We start from the raw sequence: 13,642 nt of genomic DNA on the forward strand, positions 1-13,642 counted from the left end.
GAGTAAATCAAGCTTGGAAGCCAACAAACCCTCCACGTCGAGTTGTAACATGCATAGAGCTGGACCAATGACATAGAAGTCACCGGGCTGCACCTTGGGGTTGTCCATGACGACAGTGCCAGGATTCATTGATCTGGTGCTCATGGAATTGGGCTCATTGCTTGGATCATTAGCTTCCCTGACAGATACTGGGGGATGGTGCAATGGGAATGCTGTCCATTGCCCTCCCTGCTACCGAAGATATGGCTCATCTCAAAAGTCATTGGCCTCGTAAAGCCTGCAAAGGAACCAAGTCAAGCATAAAGCTATCATCCCATATCATTATTGTCAGTGTGTTTCAAGGCACTGGAGAATTTGGTCCTACAGCACATATTATCCAACGTAGAGAGAATTTTTGAGCCCTGACCAAACCGGCTTTTGCCGAGGCTATAGCACATGCCACCAAGTACTTGCTCTGACCACATCTACTGAAAATGGCTTCCAGAGAAAGTTGAAAACAGGCACTGTTTTCATTGATCTAACAGTAGCGTACGATATGGTATGGCACACTGGCCTGCTGTGAAGATATCATGGGTCCTCCTACCTTAGGTCACAGGCGTCGCTGAACTGTTGCTCTGTGGTAGGCAGTTCAGAGTCCATAAGGGGAAGAAGACTAGTGCTTGGAGACAACATAGCTATGGGTTACTCCAGGGCTCTGTGCTTTCTCCAACCCTGTTCAACCTTTACATCAATGACCTGCCAACAACAGAGTCATAAAAGTTCATTTATGCAGATGACATCTGTTGTGGTACCCAGGCCCAGACGTTCCATGAGCTTGATGCCACCTTAAACCAGACATGTCAAATTTATCTGACTACTGTGGGATTTGATGCCTCCAACCACGTGTCATAAAAACAATCTCCAGTTTGTTCCATCTTCTTCATGCCAGTGCAACATGAGAACTGAATGTTTATCTGACTGGTCAGAAGGTGAAGCATGAAGTATAACCAATCTATCTAGATGTGACCTTAGACCACACACTAAGTTACCAGGCCCACCTGAAGAAGACAGCAGCTAAAATCTTCTTAGCAAATTGGCAGGTTCGTCATGGGGTGCTCATGCTCTAACTTTGCGGACATCAGCTATTGCCACCTCGTAGTTGGTGACAGAGTACTGCACACCAGTTTGGAGTTGATCATCACAGACTGAACTGGTGGACACACAGTAACATGTCAACATGTTTATCATCTCTGGCACCCTGCATCCGACTCCACTCCCATGGCTTCCAGTTTTGAGCAATATTGCTCCTCCTCATATCAGATGAGAGGTAGCCACTGGCAAGTTACTGGAGAAAGTATGCACCAACCCAAGCCCGCTGCTACACAATGACCTTTCTAAATCTTGAGCTGCACGTTTGCCATCAGCTCGCCCATTATGGTCTCATCCACCACACCAGGATTTTGGGGGGAAACCCTGTGGTGAGAGGAACGGGGCAGTTTATGGCTATCCGGGCTTATCTAGACAAACAGTGTATGGCGAGCTGGAGTGTGAACCTAACTCGTGCTAGCTGGGCAAACACTAACTGTCCCTATGAACCCTGCACCTGCTCACTAACAGTTCCCTGGAGAACTTTGGTGTACCCTGCTTTGGAACATGAGTAGGTCAGTGTGCACCAGGGAAATGTTAGTGTGCAGTAGCATGGTCCACACAGACACCTGATGGCCAGCAGGCTAGTGTGAGATAGATTTATGCCCTAACTTCCCACTAACTGACTAATCATCTAGACAAGTCAACAGGGCTATTGTTATAGGCTCTCTGAAAACTCAAGCAGGCATCACTATATTAGTTACCCTAGGCTCATGTTTCAAGCTGTTCTTCACAACCATGAAAGATAGACACCTGTTTTTTAAAAACTGCTAAGATTCTGATGTTAACAGGTGTCTTCAGGAGCTGTGCCCATAGGTGTGTACCTATTGTGCCTGTATCTTAACCTGCACTTGTAGCAGCACTGGTGTAACTTAAAGCCATCCTTATGCTAATCTAAATTATGCCAGAGACCAAAACATCTCCCAACATCCTACAGGATCAGGGGAGTTGAAAGGGGGATTAGAGCCACTTTTCCTGCCCTACTCCCCTCAGTTATTCTGAGCAGAATTCAGCCACTGCTGGGGATCTGGCCCTAAGGTTATATGAGGATGTGGTAATAGGAACAAATTCCTAAAAAGTGAAAGGTAGAGAAAATTTCAAAAGATGGTCTTCATGTTAACTGACATCACTGCTCTCCAGTGAGTGGTGGGAACAAACTAACTCAACAAAACGTATTTCACAGAACAGCTCTATGGACCAACTTCTTTCTGAATGATTCTAACACTTCAGTGTTATTATTCTCTAATACAATATGTACCATTTTCAATACACCTTTCTCATTTATTTATGTAAGAATGCTGATGCGGTTTGAATGAGTCTTTATGATGAGCTAGAATTATTCCAGCAATTTAGGGAACTCTAGGACTGAGCCACAGCTGTAATCATTTCTCAGTGATGCAGTTCTCTGCATTCTGATTGGAAAGAGTTGGGTAACATATCAGGAAGCTTGGGATTAGGGGGTGTCCCGTGGTTGTAGAAGTTCATGCGCAGAGAGTTCAGAGCAGAAGGATTCACAATAGTCATGCTGAGCTCTAGTCTGAGAGGAGAGTATATCTCAGTATAATACATTGTAATAATTTGAGATTGCTACCTGTTGACTTGGTAATATTCAACTTTGAAATGTACTTAGCCCAAGCCAGGATTCAGTTAATACCTCTCCAACAGGAAGCAATCTGAAGCTATAAATGTCTAGGTAAATAGAACTTGCAATTTATCTGATGCCTCGGCTATCCTTTAACATTTAATCAATTGCAAATGCTGACACCATAAGCATTATTTCTTAATTCAATAACTTGTTCATTCTTTGCTTTTGATTATATTTATAATGCTGTTTTAGAAGTAGTTTTATCTTTTAAACTGAGTTCATATTTTTTAAAAAATACTGATACCTTTCAATTCATGGTTTTAAAACCCTTTAGCTTAAATTTGTCACTAACAATATCACGGGAAGGCAACAGCATAGTTTGGTGGCAAATCAAATTAATCTCTTTTTGATTGTGCAATATAATTTTTTCTGTGTTAATTGTTCTCCTGTGCTGCACTTTTGATTTCTTCTCACATTACCTCCAGGCTGGACAACAAAGGGACATCTTCCAGGAGCCTATGCATGAAACTTCCATGAACTGCAGAGGGAATGAGAGCTCTTAATGAGAGCAGCTCCAGGAAGAAAACAGGTATTGCCAGAACTAGCATTGGTGTTTCTGTATGGCATGCAATTCCTTCCAAGAGCAAGAGACTCAATTGCAGGGGATTGGGCAAGAAATAGAATATTGCCACTCTCTACAACCTAGCCTGATGTCAGAACTGCACTGATGGCCAAGCATGGTGTTGGAGGCATTGTGTTGCTGGATGCATTGTCATCTAGAGCAGATGTAAAATACAGAACTCCACTCTGCCAAGTCATGAAAAATGTAACGAGTGCCACTAGAAAAGCAGCAGAGCTGATCCCTCCCTCCTGGCTACAGTCCATCTTCTTTCATTACATTTTACTTCCAGAAATTCTCAGCTTTTCAATTGCATGTGAAATTCTTCCCTTCCTGGCCTAAAGAGATGTGGTGTTTTACTGGGAAATGTTAAACAATAGTCCTCTGTGTGTTTGTGTAACTCTATATATTTATACAAGCAGTTGTAAAGTGCTTTGAAGTACTGGAAGCTCAAAAAAGTTCTGGCTGAGTTAAACGGATTTCTCAGTTTTTGCTGTACTATGGAGAACCAATGAGAATATTTTCAAAGTCCAATGACAAGGTTTTCTGGGACACTGCATCCTTACTTCTGCAGGTTCTCTTTCTTGCTGATCCTTTTCTTGTTTTTTTTCTTCCTGTGATCTAGAAAGCATAGACAGATTAACTCCTGCTTAGTGTTTTATATAAGCCTCAAACCCAGTGGAAGGAAAAGATGTTACACAGAGAAAGTCACTGGAGACTGCGGTGTGAGAGTGAAACTAGAACCCTTCATAAAAATGGGATCTGAGAGTGGCTCTCTGATCCAAATTCCATGAGACTATTGTCTTGCCACAATACTAGAGAAAACAGGAAGATCTGCAAAATATTTTTGTAAAGAAGAAGTATGGCTGAAGTGATTAGTTTTTGGCATTTTGGTGTAATCAAAGTCATACCTGCCTGTGTCTCCCTTATTATTTCCCTGTTCCAGTAAAATGAAATCTGTATGCTTTGAAGTTAAAGGATTTATATTATCATACACACATATATCAACAGCTCCGACAATAAAATTATTTTGTGCTGGAAGGGATCTGACCTCTCCCATCACAACAAGATCATCGTCAATCTCTCCTACTCCCTCCAAAAGGAAATGATAACCAACAGCACCGGCGTACCATGTGATTGTCACCAATCTCTTTTTTCCTCCATCCATCTGCTTTTCTGCCTCCCCTCCACCCCAGCCACCAGAGAAAACAGATCTCAGAGCCCCTCCTCCATACAGGAGGGTGCTGGGGTCCCCCTGCAGCAGGGCACATATAGGTCCTCCAAGAGCCACCCAGCTCCCGAGGTATAGGCTCTCAGTGTTCTGAATGTGTAATTCCATTTTTTTAAAAATCCACTGAGGCTAGCAACACCATATGCACCTGGGAAGTGAGTTTGCTGCAAGGAAGTCCAGGAAGGTGGATTTCAGAATGTAAGCGGTGAGACACTTATAGTGATTGGTGAGGTTTTTTAATTATATAAACTTAATTATAATTATAAAAAAGAATAATAACAACATTATAATTATACAGCTGGGCACTATCAATATTTAACCTGCAGCCAGCAGCTGCCCTTGAAGTTCACTGTAAACAGGTTTCACCCCCCTCCATATTAAAAACGTTAAGGGAGGCCCCATACAGGCTGATTTGCCCTGGGCCCCAAACCCTGCTAGGGATGGCCCTGCCTTCAGGTGGTAGGGGAGAATTGTCCTGACACACCACTGCATATGGCTGTCATAAGCAATCCTATGCAGGCTTCTTTGCAAGCCCTGTTGTAGAAGGCTGGACAGGGACAGGGCTGGAGATGGGAAAGGACGTGCTGTAGGGTCCCTATAACATTGAGTGCTATGGAGATTCTCAGCTGCTGTGGGAGGAACTTGAAAGCTCTATTTTGCACCAGATATGAAATTCTACTGTACAAAAACTAGCACTGAGTCTGTATATAACTACATTCTCTTTTAAAAAAAGGAGGGGGGCATCTTTGCAGGAAACTACACAGTATAAATTTTAATCCGTGCAGGATGGGGGCTTACTTTGTAGATGCTGGACATGCTATATAAGGAAGATGACAAACAACACAAGTAGAATCACTCCCCCAGGAACTGCAGTATCCAGAATGACCCAGTGCACTTGGAGAGAGAAAAGAAATAATAAAATGCTGCCATATTTGATTGACACAACTGAATGTCGATGGAGATTGTTTTGTTTCTTCTCTTTGTACGTAGGATCATTCCTGCTTCCTGTACAATTGCAAAAGCCTTTGAAACCTGATTCTTGAGGTGAGTCTCAGCTCTTGAGACTTCAGTGAAGCAAGTAGCAACAGGAGTCAATCGGTCTGCAATAGTTTATTGAGTTTTGTAACATGTTATTTGATGTTAAGCTCTCTGTACATATGTTTTCTTTGTTTAACATTTTAAGGCAAAGCAGGTATGGGCAAACGTTACTAAATAACAGCCAGGAAGGGGGAAAGGTACAAAGTGCACCTTATCTGCTGCCAAATACTAGCAGCTGCTCAGGAGGCGTGGGGGCCTTGCCCACATCACAGTCCTGCTGGCTATGGAATTCTGCAGGCATTCAACTGTACAGCTTATTGCTGGGTCAGTTTTGTGTCTGGCTCCTTATAAGATGTGCTAGGTGAGGGCAGGAGAAAAATGTCCTTGTACCTTCTTCTCCCTCTAGCTCATGGACAGCCCTCAACATATGGGATACGTTTACACTCTGAGCTGGAGGTGTGATTCCCAGCTCGAGGAGACAGACCTGCACGAACTCTCATCGCGCTACCGTGCTAGAAATAGCAATTTAGCCGTGGGAGAGGCAAGTCGGCCTGAGTACTTACCTAGCATCTCTGATGGGCACGTGGAAGTCTATTACCTTCAACAAGTAGGGCACAGTGCTAAGCTCATATGAGCACAATTGGAATTGGGAAAAAAACAGGCCTAAGGCCACTAACTGGGGGAGTCTGGTTGTCACGCTTTAGACCCACTGTGCCAACAAAGCTCAGCATTTCAAGAAATGTATCATATAACCAATGATAATCGCTACAATACATTACAACTACACCACTCACTCTGAGACTCAGACATGTAGGGCTGGAAGAGGCCTTGAGATCCTCTTGTCCATCTGCCCGCACTGAGGCAGGAGTAATTACACCTCAACCATCCCGGATGGATGTTTGTCTAACTTTTTCTTAAATGTCACAGATATATAGGTACATATATAAGTAACCTATTACTTACTTGTTTTCTTTTTAAACATCCCTAGGTGCTGGGGACAAATTGCCAAGACCACACTTATGAGAAGTGTTACCATGATCACCCACGTGAGGAAGATCATATACAATACAAGGGCTGTGGAGAAACCTGTGGAGAAATGGGGAATGAAATTAGAATGGCTGTACCTATAATTAGGCTCTGCTCCTGCAAATCACTCTGCCTGGGCAGACCCCTGCAACCACAAAGAGTCCTCTTGGAGGTCTGCCAAGATGGAGTAAGCAGCAGGATTGGGTTTTAGTTACAATGACAGAAGGGCTGTTTTGGCTAATTCTGTTTCATTGTGGTTTAATATCTGCCAGCCAAAACATGTTAAGCTGGAGTTAAGGATGAGAATATGTATCAGTAATAAACATTCCATCCTCAAAAGCATTATAGACCCAAGAGATTCCTATTTAGCTAGATGTAAAATATCCAAATATGATAGGATATGGAAACGTACAGTTATGGCATCCAAAGAACCTTAATTGCACCCAGCAGAGATGTCAAAAGAGAAAAAAGTGGGAGTAAAAAACACTAATCTAGCTATAAAAACATATTAAAGCTAATGAAGGAGCAGTGGGACCGAAGTTCCTTGTCGTTAATTGTGTGGCATGACCACAGTTCAGGTTGAGGGAATGGGGATGCCAAATGGGTGAGGTGGTATGGAAGGGTCAGAGAGGTCCCAGTTGACAAAAGAACTTATTCAAGAACTCCCCCTATTGTTTGACAATGTCATGGGTTCCACTGGAAGATATCTGTCATGGGAGCACAGAGGGAGATCCCTTAGGTACCTAGGGTCAATGCTAGGTCTTGGAGTAGCCTCCTTTTGAAAAGAGATCTGTGTTCAGTTAGGAGCCAGTTCAGACCCGGAGCGCTAAGTAGTCATGTTTGCGCTTACCTACGTCCTATGCAGATGGGTTGCTACATTTTGTACGAGCTGGAACTTTTTTGGAGAGTTTGTTTCTTTTCTAGATATAATGATTTGCAATAATTAAGCCCGGAGATCATGAATGCATGGATCTCTGTGACCAGATCTGTGTCTTGGAAGTCCTGTGGCCTGAAGCTCTGAAGAGATGGGAACTTACTTCTACCGTCTATTGCTGAACAGGGGAAAGAGCAGTCCAGAACTGCTTGAGAACTCCAGGTGGACAGAGGATCCATAGGGGAGAGAGCTCTCCACTGACATCTGTTGGTAAACTGTGGAAAATGACTGAATAGTCCAGGCCTTATTTACATTTTTGTGTATGTGAAGGTTTAGGCAATGTTATTCAAAATTCAGTAATTTTTTAAAATTTTTTGTGGAGGGAATAATAAAAAGTTGTTGGGTAATGAAAGGTCAAGAGAACAGCACCAAATGTCCCTGGGGTGACAGGTCACCTTGACCATTACAGCAATCTGGCACAGTTGAGTAGCAGAGCCTAGAAAAAGTCAAAGAAAGAGGTTTTTATTTTCTGGCATGAGTGCACCCCAGGTGGTGAGAACTCTGTTCAGGGTCCTATATGCCACTGATCCCTCTCTGAAGAGTTTGTGGAGAGGTGACTTTGCTGTGCAGCTGCTACATTGTGACCTGAAGCAGCACGGAGGTGGTTTTTGGTGAAGCTGTAAAGGACAGCAGCAGCATAAGGGGGGAAACTGAGTGATGTCTATTGAGAATTATTAGAGCTTAAATCACCACAGCTGCATTATATCTTGGGGGCCCCAGAGCAGACCTGCCAGCATTTCATTTAGGGGCTGGAGATGGATTAACTCTGGCCTTCACTAACTCTAGACAACAAACAGTGAGCGGGGGTGCAGTGGAAGAGAGAGGGTGGACTGGCTATTGAAGGATCATTGCCTGTTTGGGTGTTTAGACCACAAGTGAGGTGGGGAGGTGGGAGTTATGTTTAGTAGTTATATAGAGAGACATTTGTGGTTTATTTTGCTAGTTTCTCCCAAAGTGATTCTGTGTCTCTTTTTCCACTTTTAATACAACGTTCCTTGCTTCATGCACAGACTCAGTGCTTGTGAGTGGGGAATTATTGCCCCAGGGGATGTATTTAGTTTTCCTAGGTTTTCAGGGAGAGGGAGCTCGAGCTGGTGGTGTCTGATAATTTTTAAAGGAACTACCAGCTAGCTGAACCTGACTCTTGTTGCTTCCAACAAAACCTGTCAGAAGGGTGGCAGTCTGCTAGAAGAGCACACAACCTTCTAGTCAGGTGCAGATAGAAATGGTGTCTTTGTTGCTGTGGGTATTTAGGTGTTCAACAGCACTGAGTCCAAGAGGACCTCGAGGCTATCGACTGCCTTAACATTCTGCGGGCACATACTCTCAATAACAGGGATAATTATGAAGGAAGGAAGCTATTTAAAGCATTTCCTTCTTTCTACCAGCATCACCTCAGACAGGCCAGTCTTCAGTATTTGCCTGCTGGTTTTCATCCAGGTGCTTATTTGGCTAACTAAACATTGAGATTAGTGGCAGAGGGTGCTGTTTGCAGTTGACATGAAGCAATTATAGACATGGGTGTTTGCAAATCACTGGCCTTGCAGCTTGTGTTGCGTTATTTGGTCCCTTATATGTTGAATAATAAGAAGGGGGTGGAGTGCACCTTGTGTAGGCAAGGGACAAGTAGGTGCCATAACAACCCTTGGGAAAGTCTGATGTGACCCTGAGTTCTTATGGTGCAGATGGACCATAGTCATTGCTGCACCATTTAAGAGGGTGCAACTGGCTAGTTTTACTGGGTAGCACAGAATCAGGAATGTCATTTCAGAAAAATTCAATGGAGGGAAGTAAAATTGTGTCAGCATATCAAATATAATGTGAGATTATTTTACATCCTGCAAGGTTTGGGGGTGAGAGCATGTAGATTCATGAAAATTCTGGGTGGGGGCAACTGCCCTCCTTGCCCTTGGCAAATAATTCTCCTGCACAAAATAGGGAGCTATAGCTCCATATCCTCCCAGGGGCACTAGTAGAAAATAGTCCTTGTACACAGGAGAGTGTAGGGCCTGCGGTATCCTGCACTTCATGTGTGAGAGGTGGGATGTTCTGCGGGGAACAACCACATCTGGCCCTGAAGCATTAATCTGGGCTGGGGAAGCAGTTTTGAGATGGCATCTTTTATATTTGATTAGCTTGTTTGTCTGTCTGGCCACTAAGTCTTTGATGGTTACATCATGGGTGGCCACCTCCCGCTTTTATAGTTTGTTCATAGCTTAATTCTTTTAACAATGAAGTGCTCTGGGTTACAATTTTTAGATAAATCAAAGTTAAAAATGGCTTGGTTGTTCCCAAAGTGCCAATGAATCCATCAACACCACCAACTCAAAGCGGCACCAGACCCTGCCACAACAACAGATGCAAAACTTGCAGACATGTATCCACTACTACAATGATCAACACCTCCACAACACCTTTCAAGATCTATGGATCCTACACATACCTATCACAAGGTGTGGTGTGCCTCATTCAGTGCACTAAATGCACCGCTAGCTACTATGTGGGTGAAATGAGGCCAATGTTACACTGTCAAATTCATTCACAAAGGAAAATGATAAAAGACAAAAACACCCTATCACAGTTTTTATAAAGCGATCCTACTATATCTGACCTATCAGTCCTGATCCTCAAAGGACACCAGCACAACACTCTTAAAAGATGAGCCTGAGAGCATAAATTCATAACTTTGCTAGACACTAAAAATCATGGTCTTAATAAAGACAGTGGATTGAAGGTTTATTACAACAATCTGTAATCCACTAACCTCCCCTCCTCCACCGCTTTTTTTTTGTCCTGTGGCTGAAGGTGTGTTAACTGGCCACTTCAGCCCTGAATGGTCCTTTACAATATGTATTATTTCTTTGATTTTGTATTTAGCTGTGATACTCTTGAGTACCTCTCCTAGACTTGAGAAAGAGCTCTGTGTAGCTCAAAAGCTTCTCTCTCACCAACAGAGTTGGTCCAATAAAAGATACTACCTCATTCTCCTTGTCGCTCTAATGAACCCATCACTCAGCCAGTGGGGGGGATCTAAAAAGGACCATTTAGTTTCTTAAACAAACTAGCAAACCCAACTTGCTGACTTTGTTACTTGTTTCCAAAGTCTGTATTGTGTTCCTGAAAGATGATCAAGTCACAGATATGATTCTAGTCTAGGGGGCTAGGAAGAAAGGTGGGAGAAGGTGATTGAAGATAAACAGTGGACAGCCACTAGGCACCAACACCACCCAGAACCTACACTAACACCAACAACTGAAAGGAGACAAAAGTATTACAGCCCATAGGAGACTAGACTTTTATGTGCCACAGGCAGAGAATAGAAGGGACAAAGGTGCACCAATGCCTAAGGCCCCCACAATGACAGGGAAATGATTGTGAGGTATATTCAGATAATCCTGGCAAGTGACCTGCACCCACATGCTGCACAAGAAAACTAAAACCCCTCAAGCTCACTGCCAATCCTACCCAGGGAAAAATTCCTTCCCTACCCCACACCTATGTCAATCAGTTAGAGCACGTGGTCATGAACCAGTCAGCCAAACACCTAAGAAAGAGAATGCTTGATGCCACCTCAATGTCCCATCTCCAGCTGTGACCATCCCTAAGGCTTCAGATGAAGGAGATTTAAAAAATCCTCCCAGAATATATTAGGGGATCCCTTCCTGACCCTTGCCAATGCTGGCTCAAACCCTGAAGCATGAGCTTTAGGAACAACAATATATAAACCAAAGAGAACCCCAGGACTGCCAAGCCCTGTCCCCTACCATCACATACAACTCTGTTATACAACTGCACTCAAAAATTTGTCCAGCTCTCTCTCCGAACTAATTAAATTGTTTGGTCCCACAACTCCTAGTGGAAGGCTGTTCCAGAATTTCACCCCTGATGGTTAAAAACCATCTTCTAATTTCCAGTCTGAATTTGTTCACAGCCATTTTATATCCATTTGTTCTTGTGCCAGCATTGTCCTTTAGCTTAAATAGCTCTTCACCCCCCTTAGTATTTACCCTCCTAATGAATTCATACAGTGGAATTTTATCCCACTCTGCCTTCTTATTGCTAGACTAAACAATCCAAGCTCTTCCAATCACCTCTCATAAGAGATGCCCTCCATTCTCCTGATCATCCTAGTAGCTCATCTCGGCACCTGTTCCAGTTTAAATTCATCTTCCTTGGACATGAATAGGTAGAACTGCACACAGAATTCCAAGTGAGGTCTTACCAGTGCCTTGTACAGTGGCATTTAAACTTCTGTCTCTACTGGAATGCCTCACCTCATGCATTCTAGGATCACATTTGTCTTTTTCACAGCTGCATCATATTGGTGACTCATAGTCATCCTGTGATCAACCCACACACCCAGGCCTCTCCTCTTTAAGTTTTTCTTCTACCTCAGATGTGGTAATTTCCATTTCTAAACATGTATTCCCATCAGCCATACTCTCTTCATGCACATGTTCCATATTATTATCCTAATTGAATACCAAGGCAAAATATTCATCTAGTTTTTGGATTAGATTTAGATTATTTTTCATCTCCTTCCCAGCCACACTGCAGAGTGGCCCAACTTCATCCTTCCTTATCTATTTTATTTATATAACTAAAAAACCTCTTCATATTTATTTTAGTTTCCTTGACTAGAGCAAATTCATCTTGACTTTTAGCAATTCTCAGTTATTCCTACATTTTCTAACCTTCACACTGTAGCTTTCTTTACTGATCACCTCCTTTTTTTCATTCCCTACAGGCTTTCTGACTTGGGATGCACATTTAATAGCCTTTTTGTAGTTGAGCTGAAGAAATTTCAAACTGCCTCTATATTTAAGTCCTTGCACTCTTCAGTCCAGCAGAATATTTTAGCTAATTCCCTTAACTTCCCAAAGTCTGCCCTTTTGAAATCATAGATAAACAGATAAAGCATGTTACAAAGGTGAATCAAACACTTTTGATCCAAAATTCCACTGCCAGGTTTAGTGCAATTGTTAACACCGGGTATAAATTGCACAGATAGAACAACTAATACTCAAGTGTTTTTATACTTAAATTGTAAGTTTTTCAGGGCAAGGACTGTCTCTCTGTACAAGGCCTAGGACAATGGGGCCCTTATCCATGGTCGGAGATCTACATGTTACAGTAATCCAAAATACAGATCTAAGCACAGATCTAAACCAGATGCTCAGTACTTTAGAGAAAGTGTAATTTGATATTCATTTCTAAATTGTGGACATAATATTGAAGGAAGGTAAAGGACAAATTGCCCAGGAGGCTGCTGCTTTCAATACATAAAACAACGTATCGACATTCCATTGTTAGCAAACACAAATATAAAGTGACCACTGGTCAGATAACATTTCAGTTGCACAGTAATCGAATACAATGCAACTTTGCAGCACAGATCTTTAAACATGCATACAATTCCCTTCTCATGTGCTGCAACAACATGAATTACTACTGTTCAGAGTTGCCAACTTTCTACTTGCACAGAACCAAATAACCCTGCCCTGCCTTGCTCCAACCTCTTCTCTGAGGCCCCACCCCAGTCCCGCCCCTTCTCTGAGGCTCCGCCCCTGATGATGCCACCTCCCCCATCAATTGATCTCCCCACCCTCACTCACTCACTCATTTTCGCCAGGCTGGCAAAGGAGGTTGGGATGCAGGAAGGGGTAAGGAGTGCGGGCTCTGGGATGGGGCCATAAATGAGGAGTTCTAGGTGAAGGAGGGGGCTCTGGCCTGAGGCAATGGGATGGGATGTGAGAGGGCATGAGAGTTCCAGATGGGGGTACAGACTCTGGGGTGGGGCCAATTATAAGGGGTTTGGGCTGTAGGTGGGGGCTCCGAGCTGGGAGGTGGAGCTGAGAGGTTCAGAGTATGAGAGGGGGCTCCGGGATGAGGCAGGAGGTTGAGGTGTGGGAGGATGTACATGCTGTGGGCTGGGGGTATGGGTTCCTGGGTGGGGCCATAAATGAGGGGTTCAGGGTGCGGGAGGGGGCTTCGAACTGCGATAGGGCCTTGGGGTGCAGGGTGAGTGAGGGATCTGGCTGGGAGTACAGGCTCTGGTGTGGGGATGGAGATAAGGGACTTGGG

The sequence above is a fragment of the Gopherus flavomarginatus genome, chromosome 8 (assembly GCF_025201925.1).
Source record: "Gopherus flavomarginatus isolate rGopFla2 chromosome 8, rGopFla2.mat.asm, whole genome shotgun sequence".
In the NCBI taxonomy this organism is placed as follows: Eukaryota; Metazoa; Chordata; order Testudines; family Testudinidae; genus Gopherus; species Gopherus flavomarginatus.